Here is a 22,077-nt window from a genome sequence, read left to right as displayed (position 1 = left end):
GATCCTCCAGCAGTGTACAGTTTAATATTATGTTGGATCGGGCCGCACGACCTCGGCATGATTTGCGCATGATTGAACTTGATTGCTTTGGAATTTACAATAAATGACATTGCCTCCTCGGCCTGAGATAAATTGTTAAATAATGGAAAGTAAATTTGGAAATTTCTTATGAACAAAAGAATTGTTTATTTATTTCATGACATTGAGCTTACAACCGTTCTACGTAATCCATGCTTATTCATATCATTGACGTTTCATTTATAGCCCATAGTAAGTGTCGGAGCCGACCCCTCGTCACTACTTCTTCGAAATTAGGCGGGATACTTACTGGGTACGTGTTGATTTAGTACTCATACTACACTTGCTGCACATTTTTGTGCAAGTGCATATATGCCTAGTGGCCTTGTGGGCGCAAAGGCACAGTTATTGCGGGGATTTAGGAGAGATGCATTCCACGTTACGAGTCTACAGCCAGCAGAGTCTCATTCAGAGTATTTACATTTTTTTTTCCTGTCCAAATTTATATTCCGGACAGTTGGTGTATTTTATTTTATTTTCCTAGTTAATGCTCATGCACTTGTGACACCGGGTTTTGGGGTGATTATGAGTTGTCCCGTATTGAAATTTGTTGAAAACATGTAAATTCCATCTCTTATTATTTAATTGAAGGAAAATGTGATTTTTAAAATATTAAAAACGAGAATCAAATTGAGTATTTATTGTTGGCTTGCCTGACAGCGGTGTCCGACGCCATCACGACCTTTAATGGATTTCGGGTCGTGACACACGTACATAGAGATTAGTATTATATTAAAAGCACGAAAACCCTTGGCGAAATATCGGTTGTCTTTTTTACCCTTTTAAAATAGAGCTCACCCTGCATAAAATAGTCATTTAAATATTTTTCTATTATTTAGCATTTTGAAGTCAACTAAAACTTTACTTATTAAAGTTTCCCTTATTTGAACGACTACACATGAATCCTAATATTTAGGACATCAAAATTAATTAAGTTTACCTTATATAATGCATAATATTGTAGTATCAAAAATATAAATGTTTACGTATTATATTTCCTAAAAAGATGTGAATATAATGTAATAGGAATGGTCAAAATTACAATAGAATAGCTTGACCATAATTTGAAAACTAACAAAGGCAGCAAAATTTTGATATTAAAATATATAAATAATTAAGCTCTTAATTAACTGATAATAGAAAATATTCAATTCGATTCTTTTTCAACTTTATTGTAACGACTCGGCCGATCGTTTTGAGCTCTAGCGCGTCGTTCGGCAGTTTGAGGCCTTGTGGTCGGAATCGAATTTCGGGAAGTTCGAAGTTGATTTTGAAAGAAAATTCTAAATTCAAAAGTTGTAAGTTGGAAAATTGACTAAGATTTGAATTTTTAGTAAACGGCCTCGGAATCAGGAATTGAAGGCTCCAATAGGTTCGTATGATGATTATGGACTTGGGCATATGTTCAGGTCGAGCATCAGGTGGCTCGGGAGTATTTCAGCGCTTATTACGGAAGGTTGGCATTTTTGAAGGTTTAATAATTCCCTAAGTTAGGGTTGAAGTGGATTTTGATGTTATCAATGTCTGTTTGGGATTCCTAGCCTGGGAATAGTTCAATATGGTGATTTTGTTCTTAGGAGCATGTCCGGATGTTGATTTGGAGGTCCATAGGTCATTTCGGCATCAATTGGCGAAAGTTGGAAATTTGATGATTTTTGGGAAGTTTGACCAAGAGTGGACTTTTTGATATCGGGGTCGGATTTCGATTCCGGAAGTGGGAGTAGGTCTGTAATGTCATTTATTTGTGTGCAAAATTTGAGGTCAATCGGACTTGATTTGATAGATTCCGGCATCGAATGTAGAAGTTTGAAGTTCTAAAGTTCACTAAGTTTGAATTGGGGCGTGATTCGTGGTTTTAGAATTGTTTGATGTGATTTGAGGCCTCGAGCAGGTTCGTGTCATGTATTGGGACTCGTTGGTATGATTGAACGGGTTTCTGGGGGTCTCGGGTGTGTTTCGGGGTGGTTTCAGACCAAGTTTGGATAAGATGTTGTTGCTGGTTTGCTGGTGCTGGTGTTGTTCTTCGCGAACGCGAAGACGCTCACGTGTTCGTGAAGAAGGAGTTTTGGACTGGGCCATTTGTTCTACGCATTCGCGAAGGTCTGGGCAGTTGAGCTCTGCATTCGCGACTGCCCTCTCGTGTTCGCGTAAGGTAAGTTGGGCCTCAGAATCTTTTGGCCTACGTGTTCGCGTGGATGGTTCTGCATTCGCTATGGTTAGGCCTGGAAAGGCATCGCCTTCGCGAGCTTGTCTTCGTGATCACAAAGGAGGAAATTGGGGCGGAAGCAGGTTGTGCTTCGCGAACGCGAGGGAAGTGCCGCATTCGCGAAGAAGGTCGGACTGGGCAGTGTTCTTTTTAAATTAGGGATTTGGCTCATTTTCACTTCACTTCTTCCATGGGAGCCAATTTTTGGAGCAATTTTGGAGTGCCATCTTTATCATCTATCACGGGGTAAGTGATTTCTTCACATTGTGAGTTAAATACATGGTTTATATATGGATTTAAGCATGAGAATTTGTAGAAATTGGGCTTTTTGTAGAAAACCTAGAAAATTGGTATTTTATGGGTAAAGTTTATCTTGGAAAATTTTCGAAATCCGAGCACGAGGACCCGATGGTTGATTTTATCGACTATTCTAGCGGAGTTGGAAATTGTTTAAATTGATTAATTATGGATATTAGAACATATTTTGATTGGTTTGCACATTATTTTCATAGTTTTGGATCATCAAGTATTGGTTTGAGGTGTTAGAGTGGCGTTGGAGCAAGTTATGGAACTTCGGAGCGAGGTAAATCTCTTGTCTAATCCTATAAGGGGGAAACTACCCCTAGGTGATATTAATTGTTATGTGCTACGTACGCACGAGGTGACGAGAGTCCGTACATAGCTAAAGCATGTTTATGTCCGGGTAGACTTAGAATTTTATCATGCAATATCTGAATTACTTGCACTTATTTTGTTGACTTAATTAATTGAAAATATGATTGAACTTGATTTCGAAATTTCATACATCTTAGGTCCAGCCTTATCACTTGAATTGTTGGCACGAAAACTTGAGAAACGGTAAAGGTTATATTCACTTTGTGCTCATGTACTATGTTGTAAACACGTGTCTTGTGATTCGGAAACATGCTTCCTTTCTTGTGGAGCGGGCCGAACGCCTCGGTAGTATATTGTGGTGCATCTCTGGTTCATGCCGTTCGACCCTCGGCAGTGTACACACCACTCTGGATCGGGCCGAACGACCTCGACACAATTGTGCGTTATATCGATAGTAGTCCGAATATTCATGAGATAAACCTTTCACTGATGCCCAGAAATTTTTATGGTATTTCTTATTTATTTGATATTGACACTTGGCATCTTTCTGAGCTATTAAGGTAGAATAAAATATCGAGGTATTTATGTTTTAAAATAAGAAATCGGAAAAATTATGAAATTTTAAATTTACTCCACTATTGCTGTGCACTTCATATTTGTTATGAATTATTGTATCACTTATTTATATGGACCTCTAGTAAGTGTTGATGTCAACCACTCGTCACTACTTATCCGGGGTTAGGCTAGATACTTACTGGGTACGCATTGATTTACGTACTCATGCTGCACTTCTGCACTAAATGTGCAGGATCTGACAAGATCTGCTGCAAATCCAGGTTATGCACCACAGTCCACCGAGTCTCCATTGTATCATTCATTTTACCCTGTCTTATTACCTCCTGGACAGATGTGTATTATTATTGTACTCCTTAGAAAAATGCTCATGCACTTGTGACAGCGGATTTTGGGAGTTCTTGTTGGTTATTGTTATCATAGATCACGTAATTATCACCATTTACTCTGTAAATTTTATTTTATATTGTTAATATATTGGGAATTAGAAATTCCAAGGTAATAAAATGTATGAATAAATTGATAAATCAACATTGGCTTGCCTCACGGCGGCGTTAGGCGCCATCACGACTTATAGTGAATTTTGGGTCGTGACATTTATCATATAAGTAAATTTATTTCTTAAGCTGATAAATAACTTTGAAAGAAACTTGATAAGTGTACTTCATAACTAAATAATCTAAGTTAAGAGGAGATAAAGAGATATATCAGTACGATCTTGTCATTTCACTTATTTATATTAAGCATATGCTATAATAAAAAATAAAGAAGACAATTGAATAATTAGGTAAGTGGGGGAAAATGGGAAATCATAATAAAGCATTTAAGGATTTATGTAGGACATGATCTCTTGTTATAAGCTTGCTAAATAAGATTAATATTCATCAATTTTGGACCTTACATTTTTTCTTGTAATATTTGTAATAACTCATACACGTAGGTAAATGTAGATTTGAAGTATTTAAAAGTTATGTACTCATGAATTTAGGATATACGCGCATCGCGCGTATCCTAAGACTAGTACCATATTAAAAGCACGAAGGCCTTTAGTGAAATGTCGTTCTCCTTTTTTACTCTTTAAAAATATATTTTATATTAGACAAAATAGTAATTTGTTTATCTTCCTAATATTTAGGACTTCTAAATCAACTAATATTTATGACTTCACAAACTCGAGCTCTCTAGTAGATTGGCCAAATGGGTCGTTAAAATGAGTGAGTTCGACATAAAATACAAACCAAGGACTGCAATTAAGTCAAAATTCTTAGCCGACTTTGTGGCCAGTTTTAGTCCGAGATTACTGCCTCTGGCAACGAAAGGCAGTAATGGTGTCGGAATCTATATCGGGGGTTTGGACCTTATTTACGGACGAAGCTTCTAACATAAAGAGATCCGGGCTTGGTATAGTATTAATCACGCCTTCAGGGGAAACCCTAAGGCAAGCAATTAGAACGGTCCCTTTAACTAACAATGAAGCAGAGTATGAGGCTTTGATTGCAGGGCTCGAACTGGCCTGGGGACTTGATTCCAAGGTCATCGAAATCAAATGCGACTTACAGCTGGTGGTAAATTAGGTCTACGGGATCTTCGAAATCAAAGAAGAGTGCATGCAACAATATGTGGTAAAGGTACAGGCTTTGTTGGCATGATTTCGATAGTGGCCGATTACTCATATCCCGAGGGAAGATAACGCAGAAGAATATACATTGGCTAACCTTGGATCATCGACATAAATAAAGGGATCGGAGTTCGGGACGGTAGTACAACTGATGAACTTGGTCTTGGATACAAATAGCTACTATGAGGTAAATGCAACTAATTTGGTCTGAGACTGGAGGAATAAAATCATCGATTATCTCGAGCACGGAAAGTTGCCCGAAGACTCCAAAGCATCCCGGGCATTGCGCGCCAAAGCAGCGCGATATAGCGTCAAGAAAGGCCAACTGTATAAAAATACTTTCCAAGGCCCGCTGGCCCGATTCTTGAGGGCATCCGAAGCTAACTATGTTATGCGAGACGTCCACGAACGAATATGTGGAAATCATTTGGGCGCAGATTTCTTAGTGCTGAAATTGATAAGGGCGGGATATTATTGGCCCCATATGGAAAAAGATGCCAAATACTTCGTACGAAAGTATAAAAAGTGCCAACGTTATGCACCACTGGTAAATCAATCGGCAGAACCGTTGCATTCGGTTCTGTCTCTGTGGCCTTTCATGAAATGGGGGATGGACATCGTTGGTCCATAGCCGCCGGCCCCCAGAAAGGTAAGATTTCTTTTGATTTTGATTGACTATATTTCTAAGTGGGTGGAAGCAGGTTCTTATTAGAAGATCGGCAAGCGCGAAGTGGTGGATTTCTTGTGGGAAAATAATTTGTAGTTTCGGAATACCAAAAGAGATAGCATGCGATAATGGGTCACCAATTATCAGTGCAAAAGTAATAAAGTTCCTCGAAGATTTAAAAATAAAGAGGATCACATTTTCACCCTACCATCCGAGCGCAAATGGTCAAGCGGAGTCAACGAACAAACTGTACGAGGCGGAAGATTTAGTCCTGGTGGAAGTAGGGGAACCCACCTTGAGATATTTCCAAGCAGATGAAGAATCAAATAATGAAGAAATGTTAGTCAACTTTGAGCTACTCGATGAGCGCAGGGACTTGGCGCATGTAAGAATGGCAACCCAAAAGAAGAGAATGGAGCATTATTATAATCGAAGAGATAACCTCCGTTATTTCAAAGTAGAAAACTTGGTCCTAAGGAAAGTAACTCAAAGTACCCGGGAGCTCAGCGCAGGGAAGCTAGGTCCAACATGCGAAGGTCCCTACTAGGTTTCAGCTGTCACTGGGAAAGGTTCATATGAATTAGAGAACCAAGATAGAGAAAAGTTGCCCAGCAACTGGAACGTGGCATACCTCAAAAGATATTATTACTGATGAACATCACCTGAACTGAAAGTATGTGCTGCACTCTTTTTCCATTTGTCCAGTTTTTGTCTTTCATGACCCAATTTTTCCTCCGTGTGACATCGTGACGGCACCTAGTCTCTACAAGTAGGTAAGCCTAACATTATTTTGTGGAATAGTGAAATAAAAATATAAATTTAACCAACTATTCAAAAATACACAACAAATCCCAAAACCCGGAACATCGTGAATCAAAAACTACAGAAGGAAAATTCTAGTGTCTCTATACATCAGAATCTAACAAGGAAAATACAGAAGATAATGGACATGAGAAAGAGTAGAAGGGGACTCCGAGGTCTGAGGACGCAACCGATATACCTTGAAGTCTCCAAAGCTGTCTCGACTCACTGATAGTGCGGCTGATAAGGTGCACCTCGATCTGCACACGAAAAACATGTGCAGAGCGTTGCATGAGTACACCACAATCGGTACCCAGTAAGTGCCAAGCCTAACCTCGGTCGAGTAGTGACGAGGTCAGGTCAGGGCCGTACTGGCAAATATATAATAAAAGTAATATAGAGTGTAATATCGTAATAAAATAAAGGCTAAAATTTAACAACATTGAAATCATAAAAGGTAACAACTCAGTACACAGAAAACACAACAGGGGATCTCCCGAGATACCGTCTCGTAGTCCCAAACGTAAATGTGCATGGGGGATCTCCCGGAATACCGTTCCGTAGTCCCAAAGTAAATATGCAAGATACGGGGATCTCCCAGAATAGCGTTTCGTAGTCCCAAAGTAAATATGTAGTACATGGGGATCTCCCGGAATACCGTTCCGTAGTACCAAAGTAAATATGTAGTACAGTGGGATCTCCCGGAATACCGTTCCGTAGTCCCAAAGTAAATATGCAGAACGAATGATAGAAATAAAACTACATCACGAAAGTCTTACAATTTAGACTAAGTACCCATCAGGGAAGAAGCAGAAAATTCACTAAGCATGCTGCACAGAATTCACATAAACAATTAAGACACGTAGACATGTTGTATTAAACTAAACATGATAGATACACATATTGGAATAACTCAATTAAGAATGAAAATAGATTAATACTCATTAAAATGATATAACTCAAAATAACAGGAAAACATGTTGCTGCTTAGTAAGAAAATCGTGTTTTACCACAACTAGCTCATGTACGTACTCGTCACCTTACATACATGGCTCTCACATATCACAATAGTTCCAAATCTTAAGGGGATTTACCCCCACACAAAGTTAGGAAAGCCACTTACCTCGAACCAAGCTCAATCAATCGGTCAAAATGCATTTCCCACGAATATCCGACTCTGAATGTCCCAAATCTATCCAAAAGCAATTACATATCATAAATACAACCATAATAGACTCGTCTAATTAATGAAATCAACACTAACAAAAAATGTGAAATTAATTCAAAAATCGCCGGTGGGGCCCACGTCTCGGAATATGGTAAAAGTCACAAATTACGAACACCCAATTGCTCACGAGTCTAACCATATAAAATTTTCTCAAATCTGACCACAGATCCCTTCACAACTCGAAATCTTTGTTGAAGAAGTTCTTCCAAATATTTCCCAATTTTAACCCCAAAATCAGAAATTAAAGATAGATTACTGGGTTATAACCATAAAGGAGTTAAGAACCGTTACCCAATCGATATCTCTAAAAATACCTCAAAATCATTTCCAAATCCGAGCTCCGTATCTCAAGTTTTTGGTAAAATGGAAAAAACCCCATTTTTTGGAAACTTTAACAATGCCCAGCGATTCCTTAATCGCGATCACGGAAACACCCTCGCGATCGCAAAGAACAACTTTGTTTCCCCATTATTTTACTCCATGCGAACGTGTAACTCTCCACGCGAACGCGATGAAATAGCTCCTCAGACTTAGGCGATCGCGACTGACCTCACGCGATCGTGAAGAACAACACCCAATTCCACTGCTTCCTTATTTCTTCTTCGTGAACGCGACCTAGACCACGCGTTCGCGATGCATAACCTGACGAACCTATGCGATCGCGTCCCATTCTTGGTTAACGCAAAGAGATAACCTAGCTGGATTCCCAATTCCTCTATGCGATCGCGAGCCTTATCACGCGATCGCGATGAAGGAAACCAGCTGCAGAACACCGGCAAAAACTGCCAACTCCTTGACTCCAAAAATGACCCGTTGAGCATCCGAAACATGCTTGAGTCCCCCGGGACCTCGACCAAACATACCAACCAATCATAAAATACCATACGAACTAAGTCGAGCCCTTAAATCACATCAACTAACACTAAAATCACAAATCATCCTCCGACTCAAACTTAAAGAACTTGAAACTTCCAAATTCGACAACCGATGCCGAAACCAACCAAACCACGTCCGATTGACCCCAAATTTTGCACAAAAATCATATTCAACATTACGGACCTACTCCAACTTCCGGAATCAGAAAATGACCATGATATAAAAAATTCCACTACTGTCCCATAACTCTAAAAATTTGACTTTCACCGTTTCAAGCCTAAATGAGCTACGGACCTCCAAAACACAATCCGGACACGTCCCTAAACCCAAAATCACCTAACGGAGCTAACAGAACCGACAGAATTTCATTCCAAAGTCATCTTCATACAGTTTCGACTACGGTCCACATCCTAAGGCTTAAACCTCCATTTAAGGACTAAGTGTCCCAAAAAAACTCTGAAACCAAAAACAAAACCTCCCGGCAAGTCACCTAAGCAGAAAAAAGGTACGGGGGAAACAATAAATAGGGGATCGGGGCTATTACTCTCAAAACGACCGGTCGGGTCGTTACATACTCCCCCTCTTAAAACAAACGTTGGTCCTCGAACGAGCATAGAGACATACCTGAAGTGGTGAAAAGATGAGGATAACGGCTGCGCATATCCTGCTCGGTTTCCCAAGTCACCTCCTTGACCGGCTGTCCCCTCCAATGAACCTTCACGGAAGCAATGTGCTTTGATCTTAACTTTCTGAACTGCCATTCTAAAATATTCACTGGCTCCTCAACATAAGATAGATCCTTGTCCAATTGAACTGATCTGAAATCCAACACATGGGACGGATCTCCGTGATACTTCCAGAGCATAGAAACATGGAATACCGGATGAACTCCTGCTAGACTGGGAGGCAAGGTAAGCTCATACGCAACCTCCCCAACTCGACGCAACACCTCAAATGGACTAATGAACCTTGGGCTCAGCTTGCCCTTCTTTCCAAACCTCATAACGCCCTTCATAGGTGAAACCCGGAGCAAGACTCGCTCTTCAACCATGAATGCCACATCCCGAACTTTCCAGTCCGCATAACTCTTCTGTCTGGACTGGGCTGTGCGAAGTCTATCCTAAATCACCTTCACTTTTTTCCAAGGCATCCTGAACCAAGTCCGTACCCAATAATATGACAGGGTTCGAACCAATCCACTGAGGACCGACACCGCCTACCATACAGAGCCTCATACGGTGCCATCTGAATGTTAGACTGATAACTGTTGTTGTAAGCAAACTCCGCAAGTAGCAATAACTGGTCCCAAGAACCCCCAAAATCTATCACACACGCACGAAGCATATCCTCTAATATCTGAATAGTGCGCTCGGACTGTCCGTCCGTCTGCGGGTGAAATGTTGTGCTCAACTCAACCCGAGTACCCAACTTATGTTGTACAGCTCTCCAGAACCGTGATATAAATTGCGTACCCTGGTCATAGATAATAGATACCGGTACGCCATGAAGCCTGACGATCTCACGGATGTAAATTCAAGCTAGCTGCTTGAAAGAATAGGTAGTCATCACAGGAATGAAATGAGCCAACTTGGTCAGCCTATCCACAATCACCCAAACTGCATCAAACCTCCGCTGAGTCTGTGGGAGTCCAACAACGAAATCCATAGTGATCTGCTCCCATTTCCACTCCGGAATCTCTAACTTCTGAAGCAATCCACCTGGTCGCTGAAGCTCATAGTTTACCTGCTGGCAATTTAGACATCGAGCCATATACTCTACTATGTTCTTCTTCATTCTCCTCCACCAGTAATGCTGTTTCAAGTCCTAATACATCTTTGCGGCACCCAGATGAATAGAGTATCGCGAACTGTGAGCCTCTTGGAGAATCAACTCACGCAAACAATCTACATTGGGCACACACAGCCTGCCCTGCATCCTCAATGCACCATCATCTCCAATAGTGACCTCCTTAGTATCACCGTGCTGGACCGTTTCCTTAAGGACAAGCAGATGAGGGTCATCATACTGACGTTCCCTGATACGATCATAAAGAGAAGACCGAGAGACCACACAAGCCAATACTCGTCTCGGCTCAGAAATATCCAATCTCACAAACTGGCTGGCTAAGGCCTGAACATCCAACGCCAATGGCCTCTCTACTACTGGTAGATATGCTAAACTCCCCAAACTCTATGCCCGGTGACTCAAAGCATCGGACACCATATTGGCCTTCCCAGGGTGGTACAAAATAGCTATATCATAATCCTTAAGCAGCTCCAACCACCTCTGTTGCTGTAAGTAAAGATCGTTCTGCTTAAACAGATATTGCAAACTCCGATGATCGGTGTAAATCTCACAATGAACACCATACAAATAATTCTGCCATATCTTCAAGGCATGAACAATAGATGCTAACCTAAGATTGTGGACATGACAGTTCTTTTCATGCACCTTCAAAAATCGGCTGTAATACGCCAAACCAAGAAAACTCCGGATCTCTGTAACTGAGGACGGTCTGGGCCAACTCTGCACTACTTCAATCTTCTTCGGATCCACCTGGATTCCCTCACTCGATAATATATGACCCAAGAATGCCCCGGAGTCTAGCCAAAACTCACACTTTGAAAATTTTGCATATAACTTCTTTTCTCTCAAGGTCTGAAGTGCAGTCCTCAGGTGCTGCTCATGATCCTCCCGACTCCGGGAGTATACCAGAATGTCGTCAATAAATACAATGACAAATTAGTCAAGATAGGGCCGGAACACACTCTGCATCAAGTGCATAAAAGTTGATGGGGCATTGGTCAGCCCAAAAGACATCACAAGACACTCACAGTTACTATATCTGGTCTTGAAAGCAGTCTTCGGGATAGCTAGTTCCCGAATCTTCAACTGATGATATCCTGAACGTAAGTCAATCTTGGAAAACACTATGGCACCCTGTAACTGATCAAATAAGTTATCAATACGAGGCAATGGATACTTGTTCTTCACTGTGACTTTGTTCAACTGGCGATAATCAATATACATCCGCATAGAACCATCCTTCTTCTTCACAAAATAAGACAGGAGCATGCCAAGGTGACACACTAGGCCGAATGAAGCCCTAATCAAGCAACTCATGTAACTGCTCCTTCAACTCAGGAGGGGGCATACGATATGCAGGAATAGAGATGGGCTGAGTCCCCGACAACAAATCAATCCCAAAATCAATATCTCTGTCGCGCGGCATGCCCGAAAGATCAGACGAAAACACATCTGGAAAGTCCCTCACTAATGGAACTGACTCCATTGTAGGGGTATCAATACTGACGTCTCTCACATAAGTTAGATACGCGTCACACCCCTTTTCAACCATTCGTTGAGCTTTAAGAAATGAAATAACTCTATTGGGAGTATACTCTAAGGTACCTCTCCACTCTAACCACAGTAAACCTCGCATAGCCAGCATCACGGTCTTAGCGTGACAATCAAGAATAGCAAAGTGGGGCGACAACTAGTCCATGCCTAAGATAACATCAAAATCTACCATACTGAGCAATAATAAGTCAGCTCTGGTCTCAAAACCACTAAGAGCAATCAAATACGATCTATACACGCAGTCCACAATAGGAGAATCTCCCACAGGAGTAGACACATAAACAGGGGAACTCAAAGAATCTCGTGATACGCCTAAATACGGGGCAAAATAAGAGGACACAGAGGAATATGTAGAGCCTGGGTCAAATAATACTGACGCATCCCTATGACAGACTGGAACAATACCTGTAATGATGGAATCAGAAGCAATTGCCTTTGTACGAGCAGGAAGGACATAACATTTGGCCTGGCCTCCCCCTCTAGGGCGACCTATACCTCCTCGACCTCCACCTCGAGCTGGCTGAGCAGGTGGGGTGGCAGTTGGTGTTTAATCATAGACTGAGGACCCGATGGAGCACATTATGGATGAGAAGTCTGTGGAGGCGCACACCTCCTAATCCTGGGGAAATCCCTCACCATATGGCGAGTGTCACCACACTCAAAACAAGCTCTGGGAGGGCGTGGCTGTTGTGGCTGGCTCAGGCCAGGTCTACTGGACTACCAATGGGAACACCCCATGCAGGAGGCACACTAGATACTGGCGGTGCATAATAAGGCTCCTGGGGTCTAGAAGGAGCTGGAACACCACTGGCAGCAGGAAGAGCTGAATGAATGGGGCGGCTCACATAACCCCTACCATGGCGAGCTGCTGGGACACGAGCACTAGAATAAGAACCAGTCTCTCGAGACCTCTTGGCCTCCCTCTCCTCTCTATCCCGAGCAAGAATTCCATATACTCTCCTGGCGATACTCACAACCCGCTGATAAGAAATATCCATATCCAACTCATTGGCCATACAAATCCTGATACTGGGTGGAGTCCTTCAATAAATCGTCGAACCCGCTCTCGAACTGTGGCAACCAAGGTCGGTGCATGTCGGGCCAAATCACTGAAGCGGACTACATACTATGACACAATCATATCACCATGGCGCAACTGCTCAAACTCCACGCGCCATGAGTCCCTGAGGCTATGAGGGACATACTCTCTCAAAAACATGTCCGAGAACTGAGTCCATGTAAGTGAAGCTGCCTCAGCCGGACTACTCAACTCAAATGGACCAATGAACCTTGGGTTCAGCTTGTCCTTCTTTCCAAACCTCATAACTCCCTTCATAGGCAAAACCCCGGAGCAAGACTCGCTCTTCAACCATGAATGCCACATCACGAACCTTCCGGTCCACATAACTTTGTTGTCTGGATTAGGCTGTACGGAGTCTATCCTGAATCACCTTCACCTTTTCCAAGGCATCCTGAACCAAGTCCGTACCCAATAATATGGCAAGGTTCGAACCAACCCATTGGGGACCGACACCGCCTACCATACAGAGCCTCATACGGTGCCATCTGAATGTTGGACTGATAACTGTTGTTGTAAGCAAACTCCGCAAATGGCAAGAACTGGTCCCAAGTACCCCCAAAATCTATCACACATGCACATAGCATATCCTCTAATATCTGAATAGTGCGTTCGGACTGCCCGTCCGTCTGAGGGTGAAATATTGTGCTCAACTCAACCCGAGTACCCAACTCATGTTGTACAGCTCTCCAGAACTGTGATGTAAATTGCGTACCCCGGTTAGAGATAATAGATACCGGTACGCCATGAAGCCTGATGATCTCACGGATGTAGATTCAAGCTAGTTGCTCGGAACAATAGGTAGTCATCACGGGAATGAAATGATCCGACTTGGTCAGCCTATCCATAATCACCCAAACTACATCAAACCTCTACTGAGTTCGTGGGAGTCCAACAACGAAATCCATAGTGATCCGCTCCCATTTCCACTCCGGAATCTCTAACTTTTGAAGCAATCCACCTGGTCGTTGATGCTCATGTTTTACCTACTGGAAATTGAGACATCGAGCCACATACTCTACTATGATCTTCTTCATTCTCCTCTACCAGTAATGTTGTTTCAAGTCCCGATACATCTTTGCAGCACCCATATGAATAGAGTACTGTGAACTGTGAGCCTCTTGGAGAATCAACTCACGCAAACCATCTACATTGGGCACACATAACCTTCCCTGTATTCTCAATGCACTATCATCTCCAATAGTGACCTCCTTAGCATCATCGTGCTGGACCGTGTCCTCAAGGACAAGCAGATGGGGGTCATCATACTGATACTCCCTGATACGATCATAAAGAGAAGACCGAGAGACCACAGAAGCCAATAATCAACTCGGCTCAAAAACATCTAATTTGACAAACTGGCTGGCTAAGGCCTGAACATCCAGCGCCAATGGCCTCTCTGCTGCTGGTAGATATGCTAAACTCCCAAAACTCTATGCCCGGCGACTCAAAGCATCGGCCACCATATTGGCCTTCCTAGGGTGGTACAAAATAGTGATATCAAAATCCTTAAGCAGCTTCAACCATCTCCGTTGACGTAAGTTAAGATCTTTCTGATTAAACAGATGTTGCAAACTCCGATGATCGGTGTAAATCTCATAAGGAACACCGTACAAATAATGTCGCCATATCTTCAAGGCATGAACAATAGCTACTAACTCAAGATCGTGGAGATGACAGTTCTTTTCATGCACCTTTAGATGTCTGTACGCGTAGGCAATTACCCTACCGTCCTACATCAACACCGCGCCGAGACCAATCCGCGATGCATCACAATATACTGTATAAGACCCTGAACTTGTAGGTAATACCAATACTGGGACTGTAGTCAAAGCTGTCTTGAGATTCTAAAAGCTCTCCTCACATTCCTCTGTCCGCCTGAACAAAGCACCCTTCTGGGTCAGCCCGGTCATAGGTGCTGCAATAGATGACAAACCCTCCACAAATCAGCAGTAAGACCCTGCCAAACCAAGAAAACTCCGGATCTCTGTAACTGAGGACGGTCTGGGCCAACTCTGCACTGCTTCAATCTTCTTCGTATCCATCTGGATCCCCTGAATCGATACTATATAACCCAAGAATGCCACTGAGTCTAGCCAAAACTCACAGTTTGAAAATTTTGCATATAACTTCTTTTCTCTCAAGGTCTAAAGTGCAATCCTCAGGTGCTACTCATGATCCTGCCGACTGCGGGAGTATACCAGAATGTCGTCAATAAACACAATGATGAATGAGTCAAGATAGGGCCGGAACACACTGTGCATCAGGTGCATAAAAGCTAATGAGGCATTGGGCATCCCAAAAGACATCACAAGACACTCATAGTGACCATATCTGGTCTTGAAAGCAGTCTTCGGGATGTCTGGTTCCTGGATCTTCAACTGATGATATCCTGAACGTAAGTCAATCTTGGAAAACACTCTGGCACCCTGTAACTGGTCAAATAAGTTATCAATACAAGGTAATGGATATTTGTTCTTCACTGTGACTTTGTTCAACTGGCGGTAATTAATACACATCCGCATAGAACCATCCTTCTTCTTCACAAATAAGACAGGAGCACCCCAAGGTGACACACTAGGCCAAATGAAGCCCTTATCAAGCAACTCCTGTAACTGCTCCTTCAATTCCTTCAACTCAGGAGGGGCCATACGATATGGAGGAATAGAGATAGGATGAGTACCCGACAACAAATCAATGCCAAAATCAATATCTCTGTAGGGTGGCATGCCCAGAAGATCAGCTAGAATCACATCTAGAAAGTCCCTCACTACTGGAACTGACTCCACTGTAGGGGTATTAATACTGATGTCTCTCACATAAGCCAGATACATGCCACATCTCTTCTCAACCATTCGTTGAGCTTTAAGAAATGAAATAACTCTGGTGGGAGTATACTCTAAGGTACCTCTCTACACTAATTGTGGTAAACCTGGCATAGCCAGCGTCACGATCTTAGTGTGACAATCAATAATAGCAAAGTGGGGAAACAACCAGTCTATGCCCAAGATAATATCAAAATCTACCATGCTGAGCAATAATAAGTCGGCTCTGCTCTCAAAACCACTAAGAGCAATCAAACACGATCGATACACGCGGTCCACAATAAGAGAATCTCCCACAAGAGTGGACACATAAACAGGGGAACTCAAAGAATCTCATGATACGCCCAAATAAAGGGAAAAACAAGATGACACATAGGAATATGTAGAGCCTGGGTCAAATAATACCGATGCATCTCTATGACAGACTGGAACAATGCCTATAATGACAGAATTAGAAGCAACTAACTCTGTACGAGCAGGAAGGACATAACATCTGGCCTGGCCTCCCTCTCTAGGGCGACCTCTACCTCCCCGACCTCCACCTCGAGCTGGCTAAGTAGGTGGGGTGGCAGCTGGTGCTGTAATCATAGCCTGAGGACCCGGTGGAGCACGTTGTGGATGAGAAGTTTGTGGAGGCGCACCCCTCCTAATCCTGGGGTAATCCCTCACCCTTTGAAGAGTGTCGCCACAGTCAAAACAAGCTCTGGGAGGGTGTGGCTGTTGTGGCTGGCTCAGGCCAGGTCTGCTGGACTAGCCATTGGGAACACCCCGTGCATGAGGCACACTAGATACTGGTGGTTCATAATAAGGCTCCTGGGGTCTAGAAGGAGCTGGAACACTACTGGCGGCTGGAAGAGCTGAATGAATGGGGCGGGTCACATAACCCCTACCATGGCGATCTGTTGGGACACGAGCACCAGAATAAAAACCAGTCTCTCGAGACCTCTTGGCCTCCTTCTCCTCTCTATCCCAGGCAAGCTTGCCCTCCACTCTCCTGGCGATACTCACAACCTGTTGATAAGAAATATCCGCCTCAAACTCCCTGGCCATACTAATCCTGATACTAGGGTGGAGTCCCTTAAAGAATCGTTGAACCTTCTCTCGAACTGTGGAAACCAAGGCCGGTGCATGTCGGGCCAAATCACTGAAGGTGTTGAACATGCTCAGAAACTGGGCTAGAGTCTACTGGAGGGCTGGTGCAGGAACAGGTGCCTCAAGTGTCTGCCCTCCAGCTGGAGCTACTGGGGGATCCTCTGTAGTAGCTCGTGCGGGAGCTCTGGCTGCACCATGTGGACGTCCTCGGCCTCTACCTCGGCCCAGGCCTCTCGCGGTTCTAGTAGGGGGCGCGGGTGCCTGGTCTCAGATCCTCTTGTACATGTCCTCATCATTTGTGAGAGAATAGAATACATAAGTTTATAATCATTGAAGTCAACAAAATTTTCGCACGACAAGGAATCAAAGTAGTGAAATTTTCCTAACAGTTTCATAGCCTTCCGAAGATAAGTACAGACGTCTCCGTACCGATCCGTGAGACTCTACTAAACTGATTTGTGACTCACGACACATATGAACCTAGAGCTCTGATACCAACTTATCACGACCCAATTTCCCCTCTGTGTGACGTCGTGATGACACCTAGTCTCTACAACTAGGTAAGCCTAACATTTTTGCGGAATAGTGAAATAAAAATATAAATTTAACCAACTATTCAAAAATACACAACAAATACCAAAACCAGAAACATCGTGAATCACAGAAGGAAAAATCTAGTGTCTCTATACATCAAAATCAAACAAGGAAAATACAGAAGAAAATGGACATGAGAAAGAGTATAAGGGGACTCCAAGGTCTGCGGACGCGGCAGATATACCTTGAAGTCTCCAAAGCTGTCCATGCTCACTGATAGTGTGGCTGATAAGGTGCACTTGGATCTGCACACGAAAAACATTTGCAGAGAGTAGCATGAGTACACCACAATCGGTACCCAGTAAGTGCCAAGCCTAACCTCGGTCGAGTAGTGACGAGGTCAGGTCAGGGCCCTACTGGAAAATATATAATAAAAATAATATAGAGTGTAATACCGCAATAAATTAAAGGCTGAAATTTAACAACAATGAAATCATAGTAGGTAACAACTCAGTACACATAAAACACAACAGGGGATCTCCCGATATACCGTCTCGTAGTCCCAAACGTAAATGTGCAGGGGGATCTCCCGGAATACCGTTCCGTAGTCCCAAAGTAAATATGCAGTACAAGGGGATCTCCCGGAATACCGTTTCGTAGTCCCAAAGTAAATATGCAGTACAGGGGGATCTCCCGAAATACCATTTTTTATTCCGAAAATAAATATGCAGCGCGAATGATAGAAATACAACTACATCACGAAATTCTTACAATTTAGACTAAGTACCCGTCAGGAAAAGAGCAGGAAATTCACTAAGCATGCTGCACAGAATTAACATAAACAATTAAGACACGTAGACTTGTTGTATTAGACTAAACATGATAGCCACACATATTGGAATAACTCAATTAAGAATGAAAATAGATTAGTACTCATTAAAATGGTATAACTCAAAATAACAGGGAAATATGTTGTTGCTCAGTAAAAAAATTGGGTTTTACCAAAACTATCCCGTGTCACCTCACGTACACGGCGCTCACATATCACAATAGTTCCAAAACTTAAAGGGATTTCCCCCACATAAAGTTAGGCAAGCCACTTACCTCGAACCAAGCTCAATCAATCGGTCAAAATGCTTTTCCCACGAATATCCGACTCCGAATGGCCCAAATCTTGCCAAAAGCAATTACATATCATAAATACAACCATAATAGACTCATCTAATTAATGAAATCAACACTTTAATAAAAATTCTGAAATTAACTCAAAAATCGCCTGTGGGGCCCACATCTCGAAATCGGGAAAAATTCATAAAATACGAACACCCAATCGCTCATGAGTCTAACCGTATAAAATTTACTCAAATCCGACCAAAAATCCCCTTCAAAACTCGAAATCTTTGTTGAAGAAGTTCTTCCAAATGTTTCCCAATTTCAACCCCAAAATCTGAAATTAAAGAGGAAATTAATGATAGATTAGTGGGATATAACCATAAAGGAGTTAAGAATCGTTACCCAATCGATATATCTGAAAATACCTCAAAATCTCATCCAAATCTGAGCTCCATATCTCAAGTTTTTGGTAAAATGGCAAAACCCCATATTTTTTGGAAACTTTAACACTGCCCAGCGATTCCTTAATCGCGATCGCGGAAACACCCTTGCGATCGCAAAGAACAACTTCGCTGCCCCATTATTTTACTCTACACGAACGTGTAACTCTCCATGCAAACACGATGAAATGGCTCCTCAGACTTACGCGATCGCGACTGACCTCACGCGATCGCGAAGAACAACACCCAATTCCACTGCTGCCTTATTTTTTCTTCGCGAACGCGGCCTAGCCCACGTGTTTGTGATGCATAACCTGACGAACCTACGCGATCGCGTCCCATTCTTGGCAAATGCGAAGAGATAACCCAGTTGTTCTCCCAATTACTCTATGCGATCGTGGGACTTATCACACAATCGCGATGAAGGAAACCAGCTGCAGAACACTGGCAAAAACTGCCAACTCCTTAAGTCCAAAAGTGACGCGTTGAGCATCCGAAACACGCACGAGGCTCCCGAGACCTCAACCAAACATACCAACCAATCATAAAATACCATACGAACTAAGTCGAGCCCTCAAATCACTTCAACTAACGCTAAAATCACAAATCATCCTCCGATTCAAACATAAAGAACTTGAAACTTCCAAATTCGACAACGTATGCCGAAACCAACCAAACCACGTCTGATTGACCCCATATTTTGCACATAAGTCATATTCAATATTATGGACCTATTCCAACTTTCAGAATCGAAAAACGACCCCGATATTAAAAATTTCACTACCAGCCCAAAACTTCAAAAATTCGACTTTCGCCATTTCAAGCCTAAATGAGCTACGGACCTCCAAAACACAATTCAGACACCCCCTGAAACCCAAAATAACCTAACGGAGCTAACGGAACCAACAGAATTCCATTCCGGGGTTGTCTTCACACAGTTCCGACTACAGTCCAAATCCTAAGGCTTAAACCTCCATTTAAAGACTAAGTGACCCAAAACACTCTGAAACCAAAAATAAAACCTCCCGGAAAGTCACCTAAGTAGAAAAATGGTACAGGGGAAATAATAAATAGGGGATCGGGGCTATTACTCTCAAAATTACTTGTTGGGTCGTTACATTGTCTCAATTAGGATTTTCTGGCAAGGTTTTTAACTAGGCAGCAACAAAAAGCATACTACGAAGAAAGCTCCTACAGCAGCAATAACACCTTTAATAGCAAGGCACACAAGCAAAGATCCACTCTAGGACGGTTAGATAATCTTTTTCTCTATAGGAAAATTCCCATCGAGAAGCTAAGTTTGCTATCGATCAAAGGTTACCCGACCGTTCATAAGTACAAACCACTAGAGGGTTGATAGATAGTCCTTCGCATGATAGCATGAATGCCTGAAGGGAAGTAAAGTGTGTTATCGAGTTAAGGATTATCTAGAAATTCATTAGTGGGATCCTCGAAGGTACAAGGCTTCCAGTGTTCCAATTCACATTCTTCGCATTTGAACATTGGGGGGAACGATATGAGGATACGACAACAATGACTGCCACGTCGACCGGGTAGCAAAAATCGGAAAACATAGTTGTATCATCGGCACCGGGGACTGCGCGACCATCCCCATAGAAAAGAATTATACAAATTAGCCACAAGTAATGACAATTTCTTTTTCAGCATAATAAATGCTTATGTACTTTTTGAAAATAGAACGAATAAAATGAAGTCCTTTTGCTTTTATCTTGTTTCATATCTGAACGATGAATTAACTTTGTCATTTGAAAGTTAAACAAGTACTTCAAATGCTAGTGTCGTAATAAACAGGAGACGTCATCTTCAAGAGCACCGTAAACATAAGATGGCTCTCTCTTATAAAAAACCTCACGTTAAAGGGTTGATTTCGGAAGAACTTATGCCCGAAATCAAAATGCTTTCTGGGAAAATACACCCAAGGCTTCGCATAATAAGACACAAACTGTAAAACTTGCGCAAAACTCTTAAGCAAAAAGATGAGAATGCAAAGATTAAAACTTGCATAAATGTTCAAACGAAGGAAAGACTCAAACAATACTTGAGCAAAAAGATGTTTTTATTTACAGTAACATGCCAAAATGGCACATATACAAGAATTTGAAAAAGGAAAGAAAAGCTAAACTGCAGCATCTCCGGAACACGTAGGAAGATAAGTGTCCTCGCCCACCCAGGGGAAGTGGATAGATCCGCCGATGGCTCAACATCTTTTCCTTCGCCAGTTTGGCCTTCAACATTTTCGTCTTCCGTTTTCTCTTCAGTTCCCAAAGTTTTGGAACCTGAATCGGAAGCAGCAGGCTCTGCCGGGAGAGACCGTTTTTAGCAGCCAACTCAAGCTCACGGGCCTTAGAAATTTTAGCATCAAAGCCAATGATACCAGCTTTGGCCTCTTCCAAGGTTTTTCTCCTCGTGTTATACATAGGGTAAGTTTTCTCAACTATGAGGGAAGTTGCTCAGTGCTTAAGTTCTTCTTTGAGTTGGGTTACCACGGTAGTAAGGCTTTCCCAGACAGATCTAACGGATCTGAGGCTAACATCAAGGTCGCAGACAGTTGAACTAAAGAGCCTATTATGCTCGATAGTTTTCCTATACTTCTCCTCCAGTTGGGCATGTTTTGCCCATGCAACACCAAGCTCTTCAATTTTGAAGTTCAAGGTTACCTCTAAGTTAGTCAATCTTTCAGCGGAGGCAGCCTCACGATCGGATGCAGCAATAACGATGTTATGAATTTCAACCCATTTGGACTTAGCCTCTTCAAATTGAACCCTCAACGAGGCAATCTCTCAGCTAAGGGTCTCCACTTCTTGCTCACTTTGCTGCAAACGAGCCTCCAATACAGCGGCCCCAGTGTCTTTGGCTTCTAATTCTGAGAGGCGAGCGACACTTTGCTCCCACTCTACCAAAAGTTGATCCCGTGCGGAGGTAATTTCTTTCTTCTCACGCACCAACCTCTGA

The sequence above is a fragment of the Nicotiana tabacum genome, chromosome 13, assembly GCF_000715075.1.
Source record: "Nicotiana tabacum cultivar K326 chromosome 13, ASM71507v2, whole genome shotgun sequence".
Lineage (NCBI taxonomy): Eukaryota > Viridiplantae > Streptophyta > Magnoliopsida > Solanales > Solanaceae > Nicotiana > Nicotiana tabacum.
The sequence above is the reverse complement of the archived record's forward strand: the minus strand, read 5'-3'. Positions refer to the sequence as shown.